Source organism: Leucoraja erinacea, chromosome 9, assembly GCF_028641065.1.
Source record: "Leucoraja erinacea ecotype New England chromosome 9, Leri_hhj_1, whole genome shotgun sequence".
Taxonomy (NCBI): Eukaryota; Metazoa; Chordata; class Chondrichthyes; order Rajiformes; family Rajidae; genus Leucoraja; species Leucoraja erinaceus.
In genome coordinates this window covers 1,910,497-1,936,787 of record NC_073385.1, presented here as the reverse complement: position 1 = coordinate 1,936,787, position 26,291 = coordinate 1,910,497, and the positions used below count along the sequence as shown (strand labels likewise).

General features: G+C 43.0%; 1 protein-coding gene across 2 annotated transcripts in view; it reads left to right on the top strand.

Moving 5' to 3' along the window:
- The window catches only part of prima1 (proline rich membrane anchor 1), a 121,280-nt gene that overhangs the window by 86,404 nt on the left and 8,585 nt on the right, over positions 1–26,291 (top strand). The gene's annotated exons all lie outside the window — the stretch shown is intronic.

Here is a 26,291-nt window from a genome sequence, read left to right as displayed (position 1 = left end):
GAGGACATGACTTCAGAATTAAGGGACAGAAGTTTAGGGGTAATATGAGGGGGAACTTCTTTACTCAGAGAGTGGTAGCGGTGTGGAATGAGCTTCCAGTGGAAGTGGTGGAGGCAGGTTCGTTGGTATCATTTAAAAATAAATTGGATAGGCATATGAATGAGAAGGGAATGGAGGGTTATGGTATGAGTGCAGGCAGGTGGGACTAAGGGAAAAAATGTTGTTCGGCACGGACTTGTAGGGCCGAGATGGCCTGTTTCTGTGCTGCAATTGTTATATGGTTATAAGTTAAGTTATCTAGGACCAAGTTTTTGAAAGTCATTCAGGGGAGAAAACAACCAGCTGTATTATGAATGGGTTAAATTTTATCATCATCATTTTAATACATTCAACAAATCTAAAAGTCTGATCGGAGAACTGCTTCTGCTGTGGATGTGTTTGTTTCAGAGATTCAAGCACTGATTACATTACCAAAACATCACATGCTTTTCGGTCGAAGCAATCCACCTGCAGCTCAAAGGTTTCCATTCGCAACCTTATTTGGATAATTGGCTGGAAATAGCTTTGTTCAAAAAGGTCAGAGTGAACTGTTTAGATTACATCCTGCACAAGACAGCGTATAAAGCCCTTGGAAAATCTAAGGCGCAGATTTAAAGTTCCCAGAGTATTATCTTAATAGGAACCAAATTCAAATCATAGTCACTGTGCCAGAGGAGCATCAGGAATGCAGGAGATACAGCCAAAATCAGATCTTCAGCAATTTTGAGAACTCATAAACGTGATTGATTAATAGAAGCAGAGGACTGCATATCTCCTAATATATAAAACAAGTTTGAAAGCTAAATACTAAACAATACAAAGTGGCTTAATCCAAACACACTAATCAGTTGCCAAATATAGTTAGGGACATAACTATATCAGAATTAGAACATATTTATGTGATAGGAGCAAAATTAGGCCATTCGGCCCATCAAGTCTACTCCGCCATACAATCATGGCTGATCTATCTCTCCCTCCTAACCCCATACCCCTGGCTTCTCCCCACAACCCCTGACACCCGTACTAATCAAGAATCTTTTGTAACAAATATTTTGTATTTCGAAAGCATTGGTTCGAGTCGGGCAACACATCGTGCCGGTACACGTTAGTCTACCAACTACTAGAACTATTATCTACCTCATTGGAGCCTCAGACTATCTTTGCTCGGATATTACTGGCTTTATCTTGCATTAGACGTTATTCATGACATTCCCTTCATCATGTATCTGTACACTGTGGATGGCTCGATTGTAATCATGTATTGTCTTTCCGCTGACTAGTTAACATGCGGTACACATGACAATAAATTAAACTGTGCGGCACGATGGTGCAGCGGTGGAGTTGCGGCCTTACAGCACTTACAGCGCAAGAGACCCGGGTTCGATCAGGGCTACGGTGCTGTCTGTACCGAGTTTGTACGTTCTCCCCATGACCCGCGTGGGTTTCCTCCAAGAACCTTGGTTTCTTCCCATACTCCAAAGATGTACAGGTTTGTAGGTTAATTGGCTTGGAATGATTGTAAACATATGGCCCTAGTGTAGGACAGCGTTGATGTGCGGGGATTGCTAGTTGGTGCTGCTTCGGTGGGCTGAAGGGGCTGTTTCCGTTCTATATTTCTAAATTAAAACTAAAACTAAACTAAACTGGTGTGCTCAACTTCCTTTGCAGCCTCCACTCTATACAATAGCTCACCCTTTCCAACGGAATTTTACCACTTCATAAGGAATATAGCATTTGGGGATCAGTGCAGAGATGTGGACAAAATGTTGGTATTATCGGAGTGAAAAACAGTGAAGCAGCAAATTTATCATATTGGTTAAAGCTCACTGTGGTAAAACACAAATAGGATTTTAATTTTGATAAATTCATGATTAGTTTTACATTCTAATGCCTGAAGATCATCATGAACATTAAAGTGGCATTGCATTTTCACTTCATTCTTTAACAACTAGTTGTGTCACAATCCATGAGGATATGTCAGAAAATAATATAGTAATTAGATGCAGATGAGGTAAGATCAGATAAGATAGGTTTTAAAGTCTGGTTCTATTCAAAAACATAAGCAACATGGATTTAGTTTAATCCATTACCTCTGAGAATTCTCTTTTGGTTTATTTCATGTGGTTTTAATCTTCAATTTTTTAAGACCTCGACCAATAAACTCTTGACTTCCCACATTCCCATAGTTCCATATTCCCATATTTCCATTTTCATCAACAATAAAGGCTTTACCAGAGGACGAGATTGCCCCTGCCCGAATTTCACCAGAGTCATGAAGAGTTCAGCAGTGGCCTGTGAACAGTGAGGACATGACTTCAGAATTAAGGGACAGAAGTTTAGGGGTAACATGAGGGGGAACTTCTTTACTCAGAGAGTGGTAGCGGTGTGGAATGAGCTTCCAGTGGAAGTGGTGGAGGCAGGTTCGTTGGTATAATTTAAAAATAAATTGGATAGGCATATGGATGAGAAGGGAATGGAGGGTTATGGTATGAGTGCAGGCAGGTGGGGGACTAAGGGAAAAAAAAGTTGTTCGGCACGGACTTGTAGGGCCGAGATGGCCTGTTTCCGTGCTGTAATTGTTATATGGTTATATGGTTAACAGTGGACTGGACACTCAAGTCACATGTGTTGTGCCTAAAGGCCGTGATGATATATTCCCCATATCCATACTACGAGTTTAATTTACTATCATGTGTGCTGAGGTACATTGAAAAACGTTTGTTACGTGCTAACCAGTCAGCGGAAAGACAATACATGATTACAATCGAGCCTTCCACAGTTTACAGATACATGATAAAGGGAATAAGGTGAATGATGTTTAGTGCAGGAGAAAACCAGTAAAGTCCGGTCAAAGATAGTCCGAGGGTCTGCAATTAGTTAGATAGTGATGCAGGAATATTCGCAACCTCACTAATGCCTCATCCATACCTCTAGGCTTATCAAATCCAAAACCTTCCTAATTGACCTCTCCCATAACCTCCATTTTTACTGTTTTTACTACAAAGAAAAGACTAGGGAACTTGGGGCAGTTTTTTATTTCAAAATAACCATTATTCAGGTAATAAATATATCCAATACATGAACCGTGCGATACATGAAAAATTCATCCGTCATTTTCGGAGTCTGTACAAATTGTTCAATCCAGTCTATATACATTGCTCAAATTTCACAAATCTGTCCCCCACCCTTGCCACTCATGTGGCCCACTGGCATGGGATCCCTTCCCTTATTTTGAGGGGCGTCTCCACCACACCCTGCCCCCCATGTCCAGCAGCGGAAGGACCCTAGACTGTGTTCCTCCCCCACCGAGCCTTGGCGTTGGCTGCACCGAGCTTCAGTGCGTCCCTCAGCACGTACTCCTGCAGTCTGCAGCGGGCCAGTCGGCAACATTCCCTGACGGACATCTCGCTCCGCTGGGCAGACAAAAGAGCATCTTTCACCGAGTTGATGACCTTCCAGCAGCACTCGATGTCAGTCTCTGAATGTGTCCCTGGGAACACTCCGTAAATCACAGAGTCCTCTGTGACGGAGCTGTTCGGGATAAAGCATGCCAGGGATCCTTGCATACCTCTCCAGACTCTCTTTGCGAATCCACATTCTGCAAAGAGGTGGGCAACCGTCTCCTCTCCATAGCAGCCGTCCCTAGGGCAGCGTGCGCTGGTAGTGAGGTTCCGATGGTGCAGGAAGGATCTAACTGAGAGGGCTCCCCTCACCGCCAGCCAAGCCAGGTCTTGGTGCTTGTTGGTGAGTTCTGGCGATGAGGCATTTTGCCAGACAAGCTGGGCAGTCTGTTCTAGGAACCACGCCACCGGATCCATCGAGTCCTTTCCCTGCAGTGCCTGCAGGACGTTCCGTGCTGACCACTGCCCGATGGACATGCGGTCAAAGGTATTGGTCCGGAAGAAGCTTTCCACTAACGACAGATGGGGCGGCAATGTCCAGCTGACTGGCACATTGCGTGGCATCTGTGCCAGGCCCATCCTTCGCAACAGGGGACAGGTAGAACCTCAGCAGGTAGTGACACTTAGTGCCCACGTGCCTTGGCTCTACACTCCGCCTGATGCAGCCACACACAAAGGTGGCCATCAGGGTGCTGACAGTTAAAGATGTTTTGGGAATGGCCTGTATTATGGTCAAGGAGATGCTGGACATCCTAGCGCCTCCTGTGTCTGATCAAATATCTCTTAGGACATGGTGGGAAACTAGAGAAAGAATTGCGGGAGGCCTGGCTGAGTTATATGGCTCATTGATAGGCACAGGTGATGTTCCAGATGACTGGAGGGTGGCTAATGTTGTGCCTCTATTTAAGAAGGGCTGCAAGGACAAGTGTAGGAACTATACGCCAGTAAGCCTAATGAGCCTGTCCCACTGTACGAGTTCACCCAAGAGCGCTCCCGAGTTTAAAAAAAAATCAAACTCGTGGTAAGCACGTAGAATGTACGTAGCAGGTACGTCGGAGCTCGGGACGTCTCTTAGCAGCTCGTAAACGCTAACGGCAGGTACTCGGGAAACGCGGTAAGCTCATGAAGACTCCTGAAGATTTTTCAACATGTTGAAAAATGTCCACGAGAGCCCCGAGTACCTACGAGCGGCTATTACCGTAATTCTCCGAGATCGAATCAGGGGAAACTCGGGAGAACTCTTGAATGAACACGGACAGTGGGACAGGCCCTTAACTGTGATAGGTAACAATATTCTCCACATTCCTGGACATGAGTTATGCTGCCATGATTGGAAACACTGCATTACTTTCCTAAATTTTGGCCTTTTTCCCACCCTGAAGACATAAAACCCACCGAGTTGATCAAGGTTTTCATTATCACTACCAATATCTCCCTGTTGAATCGTTCTTGATGATGATGGTGTGAAACACATTGGGATGTTTTACTCAACACAAAGAACACACAGAGGAGATTTACTAGAATGTTGCCTGGGTTTCAACAACTAAGTTACAGAGATAGGTTGAATAAGTTAGGTCTTTATTCTCTGGAGCGCAGAAGGTTAAGGGGGGACCTGATAGAGGTCTTTAAAATGATGAGAGGGATAGACAGAGTTGATGTGGACAAGCTTTTCCCTTTGAGAATAGGGAAGATTCAAACAAGAGGACATGACTTCAGAATTAAGGGACAGAAGTTTAGGGGTAATATGAGGGGGAACTTCTTTACGCAGAGAGTGGTAGCGGTGTGGAATGAGCTCCCAGTGGAAGTGGTGGAGGCAGGTTCATTGGTATCATTTAAAAATAAATTGGATAGGCATATGGATGAGAAGGGAATGGAGGGTTATGGTATGAGTGCAGGCAGGTGGGACTAAGGGGAAAAAAAAAATTGTTCGGCATGGACTTGTAGGGCCGAGATGGCCTGTTTCCGTGCTGTAATTGTTATATGGTTATATGGTTAACTGCAGATACTGGTTTACCAAATAAGACCCAAAGTGCTGGAGTAATTCAGTGGGTCAGGAAGCATCTCTGGAGAACGTGGATAGGCAATGTTTTGGATTGAAACCCTTCGTCAGACTGATTCTAGAAGAGGGAACAAAACTGAAAGAGAAAGTCTAGCAAGTGATAGGTGGATACAGGTAAGTTTTTTTTATTGGTGGATAGTTGTTTGTGGTGCAGTAAATATCTCGACCATTAGCTCCTTCCCTCCAGTTGAATGTTCTTCGACAGAACCTCAGGTCACTGCATCAGCAGTGGCACCTTCCATCACACAGTGAGCTATAGAGATGCTTTATTCCCTGTCAGCCTGTGGATGATCTCCTGTGTCGTATCTCCTCCTGGTGGACCCACACACAGGAGCACCTCCAAGGTTCTGTACCTGTCTCCTTCCATTGCCTGTTGCCTCAATGCATCAGGTGCATAATGCATTTGAAGCCATGCTGAACAAACTCTTGAGAAATAAAAGTGGTTCTTCCAAAGGAAATTCACCTCAGTGCAAATGAGCATTGGGCAGATGTTGGAGGAGTGAGACTTCACCACTGTCCCTCCATGCCTGCAAAGACCTGGCATTCCATTAAGTTCTTGTAGCTTTTAAAAACCTTGACCAACAGGCCAATTAACAGTAGATGAATAATGAACCTTGTCGCTTCCCACTCAAGCTTCAACCAGTTCATTATAATTGCACCTCATATTCCGCCTGGGTTGCTTGCGTCCGGATGGCATGAACGTTGAATTCTCCCAGTTTTGCTAGCCCTTGCTGTCTCCTCCCCTTCCTTAACCCTCGAGCTGTCTCCTCCCATCCCCCCGCCCTCGGGCTCCTCCTCCTCCCTTTTTCCTTCCTTCTCCCCCCCCCCCCCCCCATCAGTCTGAAGAAGGGTTTCGGCCCGAAACGTCGCCTATTTCCTTCGCTCCATAGATGCTGCTGCACCCGCTGAGTTTCTCCAGCATTTTTGTGTACCTTCCATTATAATTACAGGGTGTGGGCTGTACCGGCCAGGTCTGCATCTATTGTCCATTCCCTGAAATGAATTATGTTTCAGGGAGCAGCTGAGAGTGAATCCCATTGCTGTAAATATGGAGACGTACATTGAGGATGGCAGATGCCCCTATTTAAAAATCATCAGTGAATCAGATAGGATTTTACAACATTCCAGTTGTAACCATTTCTATGTGTAGGAAAGAACTGCAGATGCTGGTTTAAATCGAAGGTAGACACAAAATGCTGGAGTAACTCAGCAGGACAGGCAGCATCTCTGAAGAAAGGTCTTGACCCGAAACGTTACCCATTCCTTCTCTCCAGAGATGCTGCCTGTCCCGCTGAGTTACTCCAACATTTTGTGTCTACCTGTAACCATTACTAACCTATTAGTCCCTTTTTCTATTTATAAGGTCATAAATGGTAGAAGTAGAATTCGGCCATTCAGCCCATCAAGTCTACTCCACCATACAATCATGGCTGATCTATCTCTCCCTCCTAACCCCATTCTCCTGCCTCCTCCCCATAACCTCTGACACCCGTACCAATCAAAAATCTATCTATCTCTGCCTTAAAGGTATCCACTGATGGCCTCCACAGTGGCAAAGAATTCCACAGATTCACCACCCTCTAACGAAATGCATTTCTCATCATCTCCTTCCTAAAAGAACATCCTTTAATTCTGAGGCTATGACCTCTAGTCCTGGACTTTTCCATTTGATGAATTACATTTAAATTTCCCAGCTGTTGATTTGTTTCATACTAATGTCTGGATGTTAGCCCAGAGTTTGAACTACTCTGTTACCATTCAGCAGATTGATCCACTCTCCTCAGCATCAGCTTGCTGCGGCTGTGATCCACACACTGCAGTGTGCTGTGACAACGCAGAAAAATCATGTTGGGAGCGCATCCCTCTCCCCGTGACCTCTAGCACTGAGAAGGATAAGAGAAGAAGCATGTGAAGTCCTGCCTTGTGACATCTTTTGCCAATTCCTTCATTACAACCGGACCGAGGGCCTGGGATTCCAATCTGTCACCTTTGCAAGAGCACCTTCACTCCGAAGCTACCAGAAGACCTGTCCCCACCCCAGCAGAGCAGCACAGAATGGGTCATAGATGTGACCTTATTCACATTGCCAACATTGCTTCAATTCAATTCAATTCAATTCAACTTTAATGTCATTGCACAAATACGAGTATGGGTACAACGAAATGCAGTTTAGCGTCAGTCCCTAGTATAGTGCAATATAGAAATAAAAATAAAAATACAGAATAATCAAACAATAATCAAACAATGTGGACGGAGAGACTGGAGAAGTCTATCGGCGGGACTCCGAGTTCAGCAATGTGATGGTATTATTGTAGAAGCTGTTCCTCATCCTACTGGTACGAGACCTGAGGCTCCTGTACCGCCTCCCTGATGGGAGGAGGGCAAACAGTCCATGGTTGGGGTGTGAGGGGTCTTTAATGATCTTCCCGGCCCGTCTCAGACACCGTTTTCGGTGGAGGGCATCCATGGCAGGGAGCGGGGCACCGATGATGTGCTGCGCGGTTTTCACCACCCGTTGTAGTGCCTTCCTGTCCGCAGCAGTGCAGCTGCTGTACCATACCGTGAAGCAGGTGGTCAGGATACTCTCTATGGTACAGCGGCAAAAGTTGGTCAGGATCCGGGGGGACAGGTGGGCTTTCTTGAGCCTCCTCAGGAAGTAAAGGCGCTGCTGCACCTTTTTGATCAGCTTGGAGGTGTTGAAGGACCAGGACAGATCCTCCGAGATGTGTACCCCGAAGAATTTATAGCTGGAGACGCGCTCCACCTCAGTCCCGTTTATATGGATGGGGGTATGACTGCCTCCTCTGGTCTTCCTGAAGTCAACAATAATTTCCTTCGTCTTCTTGGAGTTGAGGACGAGGTTATTGTTGGCACACCAGGTTGTCAGGTGCTGGACCTCATCCCTGTAGGCTGACTCGTCGTTGTCACTGATCAGTCCTACCACCGTGGTGTCATCGGCAAATTTAATGATGGCGTTGGAGCCATTCTTAGGGATGCAGTCATGGGTGAAGAGGGAGTAGAGGAGAGGGCTGAGCACACAGCCCTGTGGCACGCCGGTGTTCAGTGTTATAGTGGAGGAGGTGAGGTTGTTGACCCTAACAGACTGTGGTCTGTTGGTGAGGAAATCCAGTGTCCAATTGCAGAGGGAGGTGGAGATGCCAAGTCCGCTGAGTTTGGTGATCAAGCTGGCGGGGATGACAGTGTTAAAGGCGGAGCTGAAATCAATGAACAGCAGCCTGATGTAGGAGTTGTTGTAGTCCAGGTGGGTCAGGGCAGAGTGTAGGGCCGCTGATATGGCATCCTCTGTAGACCTGTTGGTCCGGTAGGCAAACTGATGGGGGTCCAGTGTGGGGGGGAGGCAGGCTTTGAGGTGAGCCAAGATCAGCCGCTCAAAGCACTTAGCAATGGCAGGGGTGAGTGCCACTGGGCGGAAATCGTTGAGACTCCCTGTAGCTGATTGTTTGGGCACTGGCACGATGGTTGATGTCTTGAGGCAAGTGGGGACAACACCCTGGGCCAGTGACAGATTGAAAATGTCAGTGAGGACTAGGGATAGTTGTCCAGCACATGCCCCGAGCACCCGCTTGGGGTTAATTTAATGTGTTTCAGTAAAATCTCAAAGTAAAAGAGACCATCGTTTTGTTTAAGCTACTAAAATAACATCTAGAATATCTAGCCTTTTGCAGAAAATTATGGTACAAATAAAAATGTGAAAATTACACTTCAGCACAACAGACCCAGTCCAACATACTGTATTCTGCTAATTTATACATCTGAGAAAAATCCCATTAGACTTGGAGTATTTTTGAAATGGCAGAAGCTAGAGAATTTTAAGAGAAAGTAGATCCATTTTTGAAAGATCAGCATTTTGGGAGCTGTGGGAAATTGGCACAGATGGGATAAACACAGTGATTATTAAAATTATGTTTTGTTAATAACTGCAGCGAGATTAAATCAAAATGTAAAATGCTTATTTTTTTTAAACTGAAGATATTGTTTGTAACATAGGCGTCACACATATCCTACTGTGTTTTTGTTTCTCCTTGACGATGCTAAGTAAGAAACAAATTAACACACAAAACAGTCACTTATGCAGAGTTGTATTGTGAATAATAACAGCCTTGTTTTATGTCATTAGCATCTATCAATGCCTCTCTGTATTCCCAGATGGCAATGCACTTGGCACTTCAACATTCCTCATGTACTTGGAGATGACAAAGCCAGTTGTGCTCTCTGGTGCAGTAAGCAATGCATCACCAAGCCGAGGAAACAATGAGATGATGAGATCCAGAGGATGCACTCAGCTGAACCAATGAATCAAAACAAGTCTCTCTCCTCACTCATCTTACAATCAGAGGCTTCAATGTGTTACGCAAGCTGCTAGCATGACTATAAGAAAATATTTGTTTTAATAATAAATTCCAAAGAACCAGTGGACAACTAAAGTGACTTAAAAATGGAGAATAGTATCAGGCTTTTGAACAGTCCTTCCATAAGCAAATGTACCGTCCCGTTCCTGTACCTCTACTCTCCATTGTGGACATTGGACATTGTGCATGGAACTGATGTGCTGCAATGCTGAGAATGATGTTCTGCACTCTGTATCCTTCCCTTTGCTCTATCTATTGTACTTGAGTTTAACTTGCTTGTATTTATGTATAGTATATCTGATCTGTTTGGATAACATGCAAAACAAAGCTTTGCACTGTTCCTCGATACACGTGACAATAATAAACGTAAATCTAAACTAATGCAACTTACGGGCACCATAGTTTAAAGCCTAATGTGGGTATATTTTTTTTCAAAAACTATTAGAAAAGCTAAAATTAAACATTTAATAGAATAATTTCTCATATTCAATAAAGGAAGATCATGTTTGACTATCCTTATCAATTTTTTTCAATTGAGGTTGGATAAGGGTATAATAGATCTAATATATTTAGATATTTTGAAGGCTTTGGATAGCATACTGCCCAACAGATTTGTGATTGAAATCAGAATAAATGAAATCAGGAGACAAGCAGCACGAGCGATAGCAATGTACCAGGAAACAGAAAATAAGAGTACCCACCTTTATATTAATTGGTCGGAAATACAACAGCAGAATTTGGGAAGGTGAACAAAATGCCAAGTTAAACTAATCTCCTCAGACTGCACGTGATACATATCCCTCCATATCCATGTGCCTATCTAAAAGCCACTTCAACGCCACTATCGTATCTGCTCCCACCACCACCCCCAGCCGTGTATTCCAGGCATCTCCCATTCTCTGGGTAAAAATACTTGCCCGCACAACTCCGTTAAGCTTTGCCTCTTTCACCTTAAAGCTATGCCCTCAAGTCCTTGACATTTTCAGCTAGGAAAAAGTTTCGACAGTTTGTCCTCTCATAATTTGTACTTATTTGAGGTCTATTAGTCTTCAAAATTCCAGAGAAAACAATCCAAGTTTGTCCAACATCTCCCTATAGCTTCCACCCCTAATCCAGGCAGCATTCTAGAAACCTCTTCCGCGGGTTTGAGGTTCTGACCTCGGCCCGACATTGGCCCGACTCGTGCCGAACCCGTGTTTCCGTCTGGAGTCCAACCCTCTCCGACCTCCAACTATACTATGTAGCTGACTTGAAGGGCCGAATGGCCTACTCCTGCACCTATTGTTTATTGTCTATGTTGTACCAGCCTTCCTCTTCCAAGTAGCAGAGCAAATTCAGGTTCCTGAGGTAAAAGGCCAATATCTCCGTCAGCTAGTTCAGCAACTATTGTTTGTTTGATCCAACTGATATAATACAAAGGGTAATACGATAAAAGAAAACAGTTTTTAAGGAAATTCATCACTTGAAGACAGCCTTGAATCCATTAGACCTTTGAAAAAAAAGTAAATAGCCAGGAAACAGCAAAAGATCACTTCAGTTTGTCAGAGATTCAGCACGATGCATTCACTACTCATTAGGATAATTGTATTTCTATCTCTAAAGCATCGCAAACCAATGGAGTATAACTGGAAGTGATAGCTTGGATTGGAACTGGTTTGATATTTTTGGTGGGTAATGATTATAGCAAAAGGATTTGAGTATAAGAGCAGGGAGGTTCTACTGCAGTTGTACAGGGTCTTGGTGAGACCACACCTGGAGTATTGCGTACAGTTTTGGTCTCCTAATCTGAGGAAAGACATTCTTGCCATAGAGGGAGTACAGAGAAGGTTCACCAGACTGATTCCTGGACTTTAATATGAAGAAAGACTGGATAGACTTGGCTTGTACTCGCTAGAATTTAGAAGATTGAATGGGGATCTTATAGAAACTTACAAAATTCTTAAGGGGTTGGACAGGCTAGATGCAGGAAGATTATACCCGATGTTGGGGAAGTCCAGAACTAGGGGTCACAGTTTAAGGATAAGAGGGAAGTCTTTTAGGACCGAGATGAGAAAATCATTTTTTACACAGAGAGTGGTGAATCTGTGGAATTCTTGCCACAGAAGGTAGTTGAGGCCAGTTCATTGGCTATATTTAAGAGGGAGTTAGATGTGGCCCTTGTGGCTAAAGGGATCAGGGGGTATGGAGAGAAGGCAGGTACAGGATACTGAGTTGGATGATCAGCCATGATCATATTGAATGGCGGTGCAGGCTCGAAGGGCCGAATGGCCTACTCCTGCACCTAATTTCTATGTTTCTATGTAAGTCTACTCCGCCATTCAATCTTTTAAAAATAGACATGGAATCAAACTCAGTAAGAAATAATATTATATTAAGGTGATTATGATTACATATATTGGGGAAACACTGGGTACATGTTGTGTAATATAGATTTAATTACACAAAGGAACAAGTGCAAGTTAAACAACATTAATATGTTGTTCTGAGTTGTGAAATTAATCTCTGTGAAACTCTCCATCTTCTCTCCTGCACCTCTCCTCCATGTTACCTGATCCTGCCTATCTTTTATTTAAATTGACATCTGCTGTGTGCTCATCCTTGTAAGCTGTGGAGGCCATGGGTTAGGGAAGCTTTTAATATGCTGTTGCATTGATGAATCCTAAATAGCATTTCGGTCTTCATTAGTGTTATAAACAGCCGCGGATCTGGGGATTGACTTTCCAGTGACACCTTGCTGAGCAAATGACAAAGTCATTGGGTAATTAGTTGTAGCTGCTTCAGGTGCATTTTGGAAATAAACTAAAGTTAGCAAATCAGTGATACCTAACATTCTTACCTTGGTTCTGGCTAGTGTCTTTATTCCGAGTTATATATTGCTGCTACACAGGGAGCAATGCAGATAGACTAACGCAAGATGTCCTATTATTTTTGGAGTATTGGAGATGCTATATCAATACAATCTTCTGTTGTTATTTATTGGGATGCACTTAGGAAAACAATTCCTCACAAGCACTTATAAGTGCAGGAAAGGACTGCAGATGCTGGTTTACACTGAAGATAGACACAACACACTGGAGTAACTCAGTGGGATAGAGGGAAAAGGTAATGTTTCAGGTCAAGACCCCTTTTCAATCTGTCTATGTGATTTTTTTTATCATTCATCCATTCAATGGGTGTGTCCTTTGCAGGCTGAGCTACATTTAATTGTCTATCCCTGACAGTTCTTGAGAAGGTGATAGTGAGCTGCCATCTTGGACCACTGGAGTCCATGAGGTGTAAGAGCATTTGTGGATTTTGGCCCAAGGCCCAGTGACAGTGAAGGAACGGTGAGATAGTTCTAACTCAGGAAGGTATACGGCTTGATGGACAGTTTCCAGGTGATGCTGTTCCCATGTGTTTGCTGCTCTTGTCCTTCCAGCTGCTAGAGGTCATTGGTTTAGAAGTGTCTGGTGTCTTGGTGAGTTGCTGCAGTGCATCCTGCAGATGGTAGAAACTGCTGCTATTGTGCATCGGTGGTGAAGGGTAGTGAATGGTTGTTTACCAAATGGGCTGTTGTTTGCTTCAGGGAGTTGAGCTTCTTGAATGGTTTTATGCTCCATTCATCCAGGTAAGTGTAGAGTATTCCATCGCATTCCTGATTTAAGCCTCGTAAATGGGAGATATGCTCTGGGACGTTTTACGAGGTGGCTTTCCCACCATAATATTCCTAGCTCTTGCAGCCACTTTGTGTATATGGACACACCGGTTCAGTTTCAGGCTGTGAAGAGGGTAACCCACCTCCTGAAACTTCCCAGAGTTTCTAGCTCCCAATTCAGATAATTATAGGCTTAAGTGTCGCATCAATGAACCAAATGCAACCAATACCGCAGATGGTTTCCTCGACAATATTCATCTGTGAAGAAACATCGGCAATGAGCTAGATTTTGCATTCATCATATGTTGCTGATTGCAGAAGCATGTTGTGGGCAAGTTATATGCCAATGCACAGAAATTCCTGAGTACAATGCATGTTAGTGGGATTTGATAATAAGAGGCTGTGCGAGAGGCATCATCTCCAGCCATCAGATTGTAGCTGGAACGACAGACCTGCCATTGATTGCCATAATTACCACAACTGTCTCTTGGCAAATCCTTACCAAACCTGCTGAACCTGGGCCAAACGCAGGCAGGTGGGACTAGTGTAGATGTGACATGTTGGTTGTTGTGGGCAAGTTGGGCCAATGGGCCTGTTTCCATGATATATAGCTCTATGCCTTGATAACTGCATTGAGATTTCATCAGTCGTTGCATCAGTGTATTCCATGCCACACTGTTCACTGTATCACAGGCATAAGGGCATCACACTCTTGACTTGAACCTTGTAAACATAGAAACATAGAAATTAGGTGCAGGAGTAGGCCATTCGGCCCTTCGAGCCTGCACCGCCATTCAATATGATCATGGCTGATCATCCAACTCAGAATCCCGTACCTGCCTTCTCTCCATACCCCCTGATCCCCTTAGCCACAAGGGCCACATCTAACTCCCTCTTAAATATAGCCAATGAGCTGGCCTCAACTACCCTCTGTGGCAGAGAGTTCCAGAGATTCACCACTCTCTGCGTGAAAAAAGTTCTTCTCATCTCGGTTTTAAAGGATTTCCCCCTTATCCTTAAGCTGTGACCCCTTGTCCTGGACTTCCCTAACATCGGGAACAATCTTCCTGCATCTAGCCTGTCCAACCCCTTAAGAATTTTGTAAGTTTCTATAAGATCCCCTCTCAGTCTCCTAAATTCTAGAGAGTATAAACCAAGTCTATCCAGTCTTTCCTCATAAGACAGTCCTGACATCCCAGGAATCAGTCTGGTGAACCGTCTCTGCACTCCCTCTATGGCAATAATGTCCTTCCTCAGATTTGGAGACCAAAACTGTACGCAATACTCCAGGTGTGGTCTCACCAAGACCCTGTACAACTGCAGTAGAACCTCCCTGCTCCTATACTCAAATCCTTTTGCAATGAAAGCTAACATACCATTCGCTTTCTTTACTGCCTGCTGCACCTGCATGCCTACCTTCAATGACTGGTGTACCCATGACACCCACCAGGTCTCGCTGCATCTCCCCCTTTCCCAATCGGCCACCATTTAGATAATAGTCTGCTTTCCCCGTTTTTGCCACCAAAATGGATAACCTCACATTTATCCACATTATACTGCATCTGCCAAACATTTGCCCACTCACCCAACCTATCCAAGTCCCCTTTCAGTCTCCTAACATCCTCCCCACAGCTAACACTGCCCCCCAGCTTAGTGTCATCCGCAAACTTGGAGATATTGCCTCCAATTCCCTCATCCAGATCACTAATATATATTGTAAATAGCTGGGGTCCCAGTACTGAGCCTTGGGGTACCCCACTAGTCACTGCCTGCCATTGTGAAAAGGACCCGTTTACTCCTACTCTTTGCTTCCTGTTTGCCAGCCAGTTCTCTATCCACATCAATACTGAACCCCCAATGCCTTGTAGATGGTGAACAATCTCTGGGAAGTTGTAGGCAGTGTGTTATTCTTAGTCTCTAATGCGTTACAGTATTTGTGGTATTTAGTTCTACAACCATCTACAACCATCTGAAGTAGGAGCTAAGATTTCACCCATTTCACAGTAAGCCGGAGCTGAAGATAGGAGCCAGGTGAGTAGAGTTCTGCATTCTGAGACTGATCTAGAGTGACATGTACACAACGTGGCTGACTTAGTCGTTGTAGTCCGCGAGCATTGCCACTTTCATTTCACTGCACATCTCGTATGTGTATGTGACAAATAAATATGACTTGACTTGACTTGACTTACTAGCATGCACGAGAGGTCCCATGGTTAGTTTCGTTATTTTTTAGTTTAGAGATATAGCGTGGAACCAGGCCCTTCAGCCCACCGAGTCCGCACCAACCAGAGATCCCTACACATTACCACTACCCTACACACACTAGGGACAATTTACACTTATACCAAGACAATTAACTTACAAACCTGTACGTCTTTGGAGTGTGGGAGGAAACTAAAGATCTCGGAGAAAACCCACGCAGGTCACGGGGAGAATGTACAAACTCCGTACAGACAGCACCCGTAGTCGGGATCGAACCCGGGTCACTAGCGCTGCAAGCGCTGTAAGGCAGCAACTCTACCGCTGTGCCACTGTGCCACCCATTAGTTGTCACATGCAATGGTGATACCACTTGCAGAGGCACACCCACCTAACACGACTGCTACAAGGCAGTCCATGGAATCTGAACTTCCAGGTGTTGTAGAGAATGTTGGTATAAAAGAATAACAGGATTAACCTAACTCCCCTACATTGTTAATGTTAATTCCCGGGATGGCAGGACTGTCATATGCTGAGAGAATGGAGCAGCTGGGCTTGTACACTGTGGAGTTTAGAAGGATGAGAGGGTGTCTCATTGAAACATATAAGATTGTTAAGGGCTTGGACACGCTAGAGGCAGGAATCATGTTCCCGATGTTGGGGGAGTCCAGAACCAGGGGCCACAGTTTAAGAATAAGGAGTAAGCCATTTAGAATGGAGACAAGGAAACACTTTTTCTCACACAGAGTGGTGAGTCTGTGGAATTCGCTGCCTCAGAGGGTGGTGGAGGCAGGTTCTCTGGATACTTTCAAGAGAGAGAGCTAGATAGGGTTCTTAAAAATAGCGGAGTCAGAGGATATGAGGAGAAGGCAGGAACGGGGTACTGATTGGGGATGATCAGCCATGATCACATTGAATGGCGGTGCTGGCTCGAAGGGCCGAATGGCCTACTCCTGCACCTATTGTCTATTGTCTATCGGTGATATCAAGCGCAGACCAGCCAACTGCTTTGTTGAGTATCTACACTCTGTCTGGGGCTCCTTATTTCAAGGCATTTTAATTCCCCTTCCCATTCCCACAACAGTCTGTCAGTCATCAACCTCCTCCACTGCCAGTGGGTGATGCTAAAGGCAACCTATAGAAACAGCACCTCGTGTTCCATCTGGGTAGTTTACAACCCAACAGTATGTACAATGAGTTCTCCAAATCTCAGGTAATCTGCACCCCCTCTCCTCTCTCAAGCACCCTTCCTTCCAGCCCTCCCTCAAAGCCCCCTATTACCCTGTTCCTTTCCCCTTCCTCCAATGTTCCGACCTACCAACAATGTCACCCTTATTGTTGCTACTCTTTCTTTCTCATCAGATTCCATATCCTGCAGAAGTTTGTTCTCTCCACTGACCCCATCTCAACCTGTTGCTAACTCCACCCTTCCCTCCCCTCTCCTCCCTAACAAGCTCTGCCAATCGACTCCCCCCACCCCCCCCCCTCACCTGTAACCACCTATCACGTGCTGGCTCTACCCCCACCCCCACCCCCCCCCACCTCTTTACGCTCTCTCCCCTCGCTCTGATGCAAGGTCTTGACCCAAAATGCCGATTGTCCATTTAACATCCACAGATGCCACCTGACCTTCTGAGCTCTTCCAGCAGTTTGGCGTTTAGTGTAAACTAGACTAGGGTATTTTTTTTAATGATTGGAGGCTTGGAAACTGAATGAGATCCAATTACATTGCAAAATCCGTTTTGGAATTTGAACTTTAGTCTAATTATCGAAAGGAAGTAACACATCGCCTCCTTCAAACGTATTGAATGTGACAAATAGATATTTCTATATGCACTGATATTGCAGATTTAAAATCCCTGCAGGGCATTTCACCATAGATAATTCTCCAAACAGATACATGGCCGTCTCCCCGGTGATGCTGGATCAAGAATAAACATATCATAGGTTTACAAACCATAGGTTTAAGGTGAAGGGGAAAAGATTGAATAGGAATCTGAAGGGTAACTTTTTCACGCAAAGGGTGGTGCGTGTATGGAACAAGCTGCCAGAGGAGGTAGTTGAGGCTGGGACTATCCCAACATTTAAGAAACAGTTAGATAGATACATGGATAGGACAGGTTTGGAAGGATATGGACCAAATGCAGACAGGTGGGACTAGTGTAGCTGGGACATGTTGGCCAGTGAGGGCAAGTGAAGGGCCTGTTTCCACACTGTATCACTCTGACACTATATCACTTTAACCAATAAATCATATTTAATACTTTTAGCATCAGTGGTGAGAAGGACTCTGAGGTGCACTATATCTCCATTTAGAGAGGTGAGTGCTAGCCTAGAGGTATGTTGGCCGGTGAGGGCAAGTGGAGGGCCTGTTTCCACACTGTATCACTCCACAACAACTATTTTTCTCCCCTTCCATTTAATGCACCCATCCACCAGCTACTGAATGTGATGCTCTGCACCATCACCCTGCGATCTGGCTGACCCCAATGTGCATCCCTGGTCACCTGGTGCAAGAGTGGCTCAGCTGTAGAGTTGCTGCCTTGCAGCAACAGAGACCTGATCCTGACTACAGGTGCTATCGGTACAGCGTTTGTCCGTTCTCCCTGTGACCGCGTGGGTTTTCTCTGGGTGCTCCAGTTGCCTGTCACATTGCAAAGAAGTGCAGGTTTGTAGGTTAATTGGCTTCTGTAAATTGTCCCCAGTGTTCAGGATAAAACTAGCGTACGGATGATTGCATGATAGAAACATAGAAATTAGGTGCAGGAGTAGGCCATTCGGCCCTTCAAGCCTGCACCGCCATTCAATATGATCATGGCTGATCATCCAACTCGGTATCCCGTACCTGCCTTCTCTCCATACCCTCTGATCCCCTTAGCCACAAGGGCCACATCTAACTCCCTCTTAAATATAGCCAATGAACTGGCCTCGACTACCCTCTGTGGCAGAGAGTTCCAGAGATTCATCACTCTCTGTGTGAAAAAAGTTCTTCTCATCTCGGTTTTAAAGGATTTCCCCCTTATCCTTAAGCTGTGACCCCTTGTCCTGGACTTCCCAAACATCGGGAACAATCTTCCTGCATCTAGCCTGTCCAACCCCTTAAGAATTTTGTAAGTTTCTATAAGATCCCCTCTCAATCTCCTAAATTCTAGAGAGTATAAACCAAGTCTATCCAGTCTTTCTTCATAAGACAGTCCTGACATCCCAGGAATCAGTCTGGTGAACCTTCTCTGCACTCCCTCTATGGCAATAATGTCCTTCCTCAGATTTGGAGACCAAAACTGTACGCAATACTCCAGGTGTGGTCTCACCAAGACCCTGTACAACTGCAGTAGAACCTCCCTGCTCCTATACTCAAATCCTTTTGCTATGAAAGCTAACATACCATTCGCTTTCTTTACTGCCTGCTGCACCTGCATGCCTACTTTCAATGACTGGTGTACCATGACACCCAGGTCTCGCTGCATCTCCCCTTTTCCTAGTTGGCCACCATTATGGTGGTGTACGGCATGGACTCGATAGGCCGAAGAGCCTGTTTTCAGGCTGTATCTCTAAACTAAGCTAAATTAAACGAATCTCTCCTGATTTCTTCCTTGAACTCCTTCTCTCTCCACCATCCCGTTGATGATTTACTTCCCAACCCTGCGCTCTGACCCATAACAACTAAAACATTCCTGGTTGTACATTACAAACTACAAGAATAATGCTAATGTCATGTGGCAACTATGCAACAGATTTCCTGTAACTCCTGCACTTATCATTTTGGATCTCCTGAACAATTATGTCGTGCAATTATTATCTCCACTTAAATGAGACAGAATTCGGAGTCAGATTGGGATTGTATCTTCTCTGTTGGATTTTCCTCGACTTGTCGCATTGGAGCTGAAGTCTGATTTATTGCCTGAATATCCTCTCCCCTTGCAAAGGCATTTTTAATAACAAAGAAATGGAGAATGCTGTAAATAAGCAGCGGTCTGGCAGCAATTTGCAGAGGAAAAATACAGAGCTAACGTTTAAAGTCAATAACTTTTATTAGAACTGAAAACATTTAGCGATCAAGCACATTATACTCAGTGTAGAAGGCTTGGGGGTGGAGAGAAAAGGTGGATGTCTGGGATGGGTCTCCCATCATAGGTATTCCCAGTGTTTCCTCCATCCCTTTCCCTTCCCTACAATGTTGGAATCATCTTCATCATGTGCCTTTGATTTTGATACCACCCAACTAATTTTAGCTCTGTATTTTATATATATGAAAAAAGGCAATTGTCCACTATCCTCTGCTCTGCAATATGAGCTAGTTTCTGAATATAAGCCAAGTTGACCCTCACGCTTCTGTTGTATGAGACTCCATTTCATTGAGCACCCTTCAATGTGGTACTTTATCCATCAACACCACAATGACATACAGATTGTGGAGATGTATTGCCCTGGTGTGTAGGTGAATGACATCATCTAGTTGGAGTTGATGGGAATGCAGAGAGAATAAGTGTGGGATTTACGATTAGTGTAAAAGAATGCTTGATGGTTGGCACAGGTTCATTGGATTGAAGGACCTATTTCTGTGCAGTATGTAATTAAATCTGTAACACTGTAAAATGGGTAGGTGTCCACACCACACAAAAACAATTTTTAGTTGTAGAAAATAAACATAGAATATACTTTGAGATTAGAGGCAATAATCTTGTTCGAAATCTGAATAGTTATTAAACATTGAAAGGCAGCAATGACAAAATATTTTGGTTGTAGAACCTCTGTTAGAAATTTATCACAAAGATCAACCTCTACAGTTGAGCCTAACATCAATACCATTAATTGTTTCAGCTTGGAAAACAAGGGTAATTAGTCTCTAGGCGGGATCAGATGTTCAATCTAGCAATCTTTCAATTAACTTGTTGAACAAAATGGCAGGTTATCCAGATCATTGATTTTATTAAACATTTCGGGCAGTTTATATTTTATCGGCTGTGATCTAAGTCAAGCAGTAAGGGAGAGAGAACAACATTGAATTTCTGCTTAGACATCGATTTTCTTTAACAACTTTCCAGACAAACATTTTATCATTTTTGGGCTATTTCTAAATAGATCTTCAGCTGCACAATTCTGCCTTCCTCCCCAGTCTTTTAATGTCTGAAAGGTTCCATTACCACGTGAATCGGGGGAGGGGAAATGAATCATTCCACAAGTGGATAAGCTAGGCTTTTACCAAGATAAATACAGCCAGTTAATTTTCTACCACCCACAGTTAGATGTAAATCTCTACTTTCCCTCTGTACCAGCCATCAATTATAGAATTAGATGCATTATGCAAAGTATTGATGTTTCATTTTCCAAGGTTGCTGTTCCAGAAATTTAACATGTTGCAAGCTGTAGCATTTTAATTTGGTGATGGAGTGAATCTACTGTTGGGTTTAAGGTTGATCAGTTTCAATGTGGCAAGTTGCTGCAAGAATGATTGGAAGGTTACAATCTGTTAACAGGGTAAGCAAAATGAGAAGATTTGTAATCCCCATAAGATGATGGAAGTGGCTGGCACTAGATGATAGTTGGGTGTTAGGTTCACAAGTTCTAGGAGTAGGATTAGGCCATTCGGCCCATCAGGTCTACTCCACCATTCAATGATGGCTGATCGGCCTAAAGTTGAGGGTGTGTTGTAAATCTTTCAATCGCCATCCAATTTATCCAAAACAATTTGAGCTGAATACAGGGGTAGTGAGATTCCCTTTTCAGGAGAGGCTGGTTGGCTGTTGCTTTGTAAGCACAATACTAAAATGAGTTTGTGACTCGATGCATATATGTTTTCCAAGCTTCATGGAAGTCACTGATAAAACTGATGATGAAGCAATAAAAAATAAAATGCTATATATATTATATACATAGTGCATTTGTGGAGGGGAAAAGAGATTTAATGTTTCAGTCTAATCAGGATTTCTCGAGATTAGAGATTGGAGATAATGTAATCAGAATTTGAGCTGGATTTGTAACTTCACTTTCCAAACTTGAGGTTTTCACTAGTGAACTAAACTGTGAAGCTCACCAGTAGTATGGTGTGTTCCTCTTATACAGTGGGGGCACAATGGACAAGAGTTTCAGGAAAACCAAAATAATTCTTCTTGTATATCAGCAGCTATACAGGATAGACAGGATTACAGGGGCAGGGTAAACAGGCAGAGGTCCAGAACAACCTGTTGCTAGCTGAGCTCCATGCCATTGGCTAAGTCACATTTGCCCTTGATATTTTGCCTCTGGCTTTTTCAGGAGTGAGCCAGGGATTTATACAACATCTTGCCGTTGGCAGCGCAAACATTAGGCACATGTTCGACACATTGTTCTCCAAGGCAGCCAATAACCTCAATAGACAATAACTTTGAGGACAGTCAGAATGAGAAACATTTGAGTCGGTGACCTTGGGCAGCCCCTCATTTGGGCAGGATGCCTATTTACTATACAATGTAACGAGCACTCAATCTATTAACTCAGGAATGTTCATAAACCTGAAGGGGTTCAGGTACATCAACTTGCAACGGGTCAATAATTGTAAGAACATATTTCTGCAAATTTCTGAATAGTTGCCATGACATATTCAGTTGGACAGCTACTCTCTCTAATCTTATCAGCAGACTTACTGGCTTGAAGCTAAAAGATATCATCTTAAATAATTACTGAATGTACCCATGTGGAAGTAATGTAGTTAATCTTGGGACAGATATAATTAAAGATAGCTATCAATGCGAAATCTAGCTGAACAAATCATTTGCATGCGTAGGTTTCACATCAAGTACATACGTATGCATTTTGAAACAAGATAACCTGCACAGTTATAAGGATAGAAAGTATTGGAGATACTCAGCAGGGCAGACGGCAACTTTGTGAGAATTATGGGGTTAACATTCCAGGATGATGACTTTTCATCAAAGCAGTACAATTACTATCTACATTTATTAAGTATGAATTTAGCAAGGAAAAGTCATCACAATTTTGGGGAACAAAATTACAGAAAATTGTGAATATGACTAAATATAAACAATGCTGGCACAGTGAGGGTAGAATTGTTGCCATGCAGTGCCAAAGACCCAGGTTCGATCCTGACCTCGAGTCCTGTCTGTAAAGAGTTTGTACATGCTCCCTGCACATGGTATTGGGAGTTCAGTACTGATGTGGATAGAGAACTGGCTGGCAGACAGGAAGCAAAGAGTATGAGTAAACGGGTCCTTTTCACAATGGCAGGCAGTGACTAGTGGGGTACCACAAGGCTCAGTGCTGGGACCCCAGCTATTTACAATATATATTAATGATTTGGACAAGGGAATTGAATGCAACATCTCCAAGTTTGTGGATGATACGAAGCTGGGGGGCAGTGTTAGCTGTGAGGAGGATGCTAGGAGACTGCAAGGTGACTTGGATAGGCTGGGTGAGTGGGCAAATGCATGGCAGATACAGTATAATGTGGATAAATGTGAGGTTATCCACTTTGGTGGCAAAAACAGGAAAGTAGACTATTAGCTGAATGGTGGCCGATTAGGAAAAGGGGAGATGCAACGTGACCTGGGTGTCATGGTACACCAGTCATTAAAAGTAGGCATGCAGGTGCAGCAGGCAGTGAAGAAAGCAAATGGTATGTTAGCATTCATAGCAAAAGGATTCGCGTATAGGAGCAGGGAGGTTCTACAGGGTCTTGGTTAGACCACACCTGGAGTATTTCATACAGTCTTGGTCTCCTAATCTGAGGAAAGACATTCTTGCCATAGAGGGAGTACAGAGAAGGTTCACCAGACTGATTCCTGGGATGTCAGGACTTTCATATGAAGAAAGACTGGGTAGACTCGGCTTGTACTCGCTAGAATTTAGAAGATTGAGGGTGGATCTTGTAGAAACTTACAAAATTCTTAAGGGGTTGGACAGGCTAGATGCAGGAAGATTGTTCAGAACAAGGGGTCACAGCTTAAGGATAAGGGGGAAATCTTTTAGGACCGAGATGAGAAAAACATTTTTCACACAGAGAGTGGTGAATCTCTGGAATTCTCTGCCACAGAAGGTAGTTGAGGCCAATTCATTGTCTATATTTAAGAGGGAGTTAGATGTGGCGCTTGTGGCTAAGGGGATCAGGGGGTATGGAGAAAAGGCAGGTACTGGATACTGAGTTGGATGTTCAGCCATGATCATATTGAATGGCGGTGCAGGCTCGAAGGGCCGAATGGCCTACTCCTGCACCTATTTTCTATGTTTCTATGTTTCTATGTGACCATGTGGTTTACTCCGGGTGTTCTGGATTCCTCCCACATTCCAAAGATGTGCAGATGTGTAGTTTAATTGGCTTCTGTAAATTGTCCCTAGTGCAAAGGATAGAACTAGTGTACAGATGAATGTTTGTTGGTGCACTCTTGGTGGGCCAGAACGCCCGTTTCCACACAGTATCACTCATTTCAACTACAATGACAGTGAAACGGTAACATTAAATGGAACGCGTCATGGATTACCAATCTGTTTTGTCCATGCCACCATTTCTTTAAAAAAAATCAAAACTACTCTGAAGGATGTCCCAACTGGAAACGTCACCTTTCTATGTTCTCCAAAGATGCTGCCTGACCTGCTGAGTTACTCCAACACTTTGTGACTATTTTTTGTAAACCAGCATCCACAGTTCCTTGTTTATAAGAATATTAGCTCTCCAGATTCACCTTTCTCCAATGTTTGTCTTTGGTTTTGTAAGATACAAGTTTTTATTTCAAAGTTACAAAAAATTAAATAGCAATATTATTTGCACGATTTTACCAAAATATTACGAGAAAATCTATTTCTGCCAAATTGTTTTAATTGTGTTCTCATGAAAAGCTAATTCAAAGGAACTCATTCTTAGATTAATGCAATTAAATTTTGAATGTTATACCTGGAATCTAGTTCAATGGAATTCAGTGGAACCCAATTTTTAAACCTCAATTGGAACAATTAATTAATTAGGGCGATTAATTCTCTAATGACTGAGGAATAAAAATCTCGCACGATACTGACATTATCATTTGATCACTCATGTTAATTACTTGGCCAGGAAGACCCAGTGTTTTACATGCAAAGGAGGAAAAATGGCAAATTAATTATCAATGTGAAATGTAATGTGTTTCTTGACTTCTTAATATTTTGTTTCTAAGAGATTCACTTCACATAATTTTGAAAGAGGACAAAAATACAAAAGTTTTTCTGGGTTAAAATGTGCTTTATTACTTCAAAAGGATGAAGGGGTGAAAGAAATGAGCGACACCAGCAAAACAAATTAAATAAAGTCAACAGGCTATGGGTATCACTTGTTTAACATAATTACTGGAAATGTATCTTTCGATCAGTTGCAGAAAATAATATTTTACAATGATAGATGATAAGATTTTTTTTCTTGCACATTGAATTCCCGTTGGTGACCTTCAAGTTTGCCACTACAATGGAATTGTTCTCCAAGAAGCATTCAAGGCAATTTTTTCCAAACAAAAAGTAATACCTCAGTCCTTTCAGCGCAGGGTACAGTACATTTTTGTTGGAATTTTATGACTTCATCACCTTAAGGATGATAACAATATATTTCCACCGCTGATAATGTAACAAAAAGTATGCAGAAAGGTAGAAAAACATACTTCAATACACTAGTAGGAACCACTCTCCCTGGTGCATGTGTGCAATCATAATGGCCTCATTGATAATTACAAAACAAACGTTTTGAGAAATATTATATTATGTCTTAATTACCATTGAAGATAAAATATAGGTTTCTATAAACTAATCACATGGATATTGCAGAGTAGTATTGCAATCTATTTCAAACTATGATAGGCAATTTCCATACTGTTCTTTGTAGAGCATGGATAAAGAAATTACTCTTAAGTGCAAGCTAAAACGTCATTTTATGCAATTCCGTTACTAAAAAAGGGTGTTTACAAAGCTCCTACATAAATGTATAGTGTACACTTTGAGATGACTATAGTGTTTTCAGTAATGAACTCAAATACAGTGCATAGCCTGAACTGCTAAGGATTTTTCACAGCATAGAGACATTAAAAAATACAAACTATTGGCACTACTGTTTCAATCTAAATCTAAATCTTATATAAAAGCCTTTTTCTTTAAGAGTGTTTAAAAGTCTTCCCTTATAATCTAAAGCGATCAACAGCAAAGAGCTTGTACAAAATGTTCCTCTCTTTATTCTTGGAGCACTGAAGCCAACATTTACATCTGTACTGCAAGATAACTAGAATCATAAATGTCACACAAGCCAATTATTGTCCCTGGGGACTCTTTGGTCAATGTGACTTCATGCTGGACTTTAAAAGCTTTGTGGTTTAATGTTGTGGTTAAATTAATACAATAATATTTTACTTGATTTGGATTATTGCAAAATATAAAGAAATCTTCAATTGATTTTTTTATTCTTATGAATGTAGTGTTAATGTGCAGGTTTTTGATTGAAGCTATAAAATTATGCAATAAATTTCATTTTTATGGCGCATATTCATAATTCCACTTAATTTTAATGCTTTCTTTCAGTATTAATGCAGTAAAACATAATTTTTACTACTTAAATACCGATAATACATTAATAAATCCATATT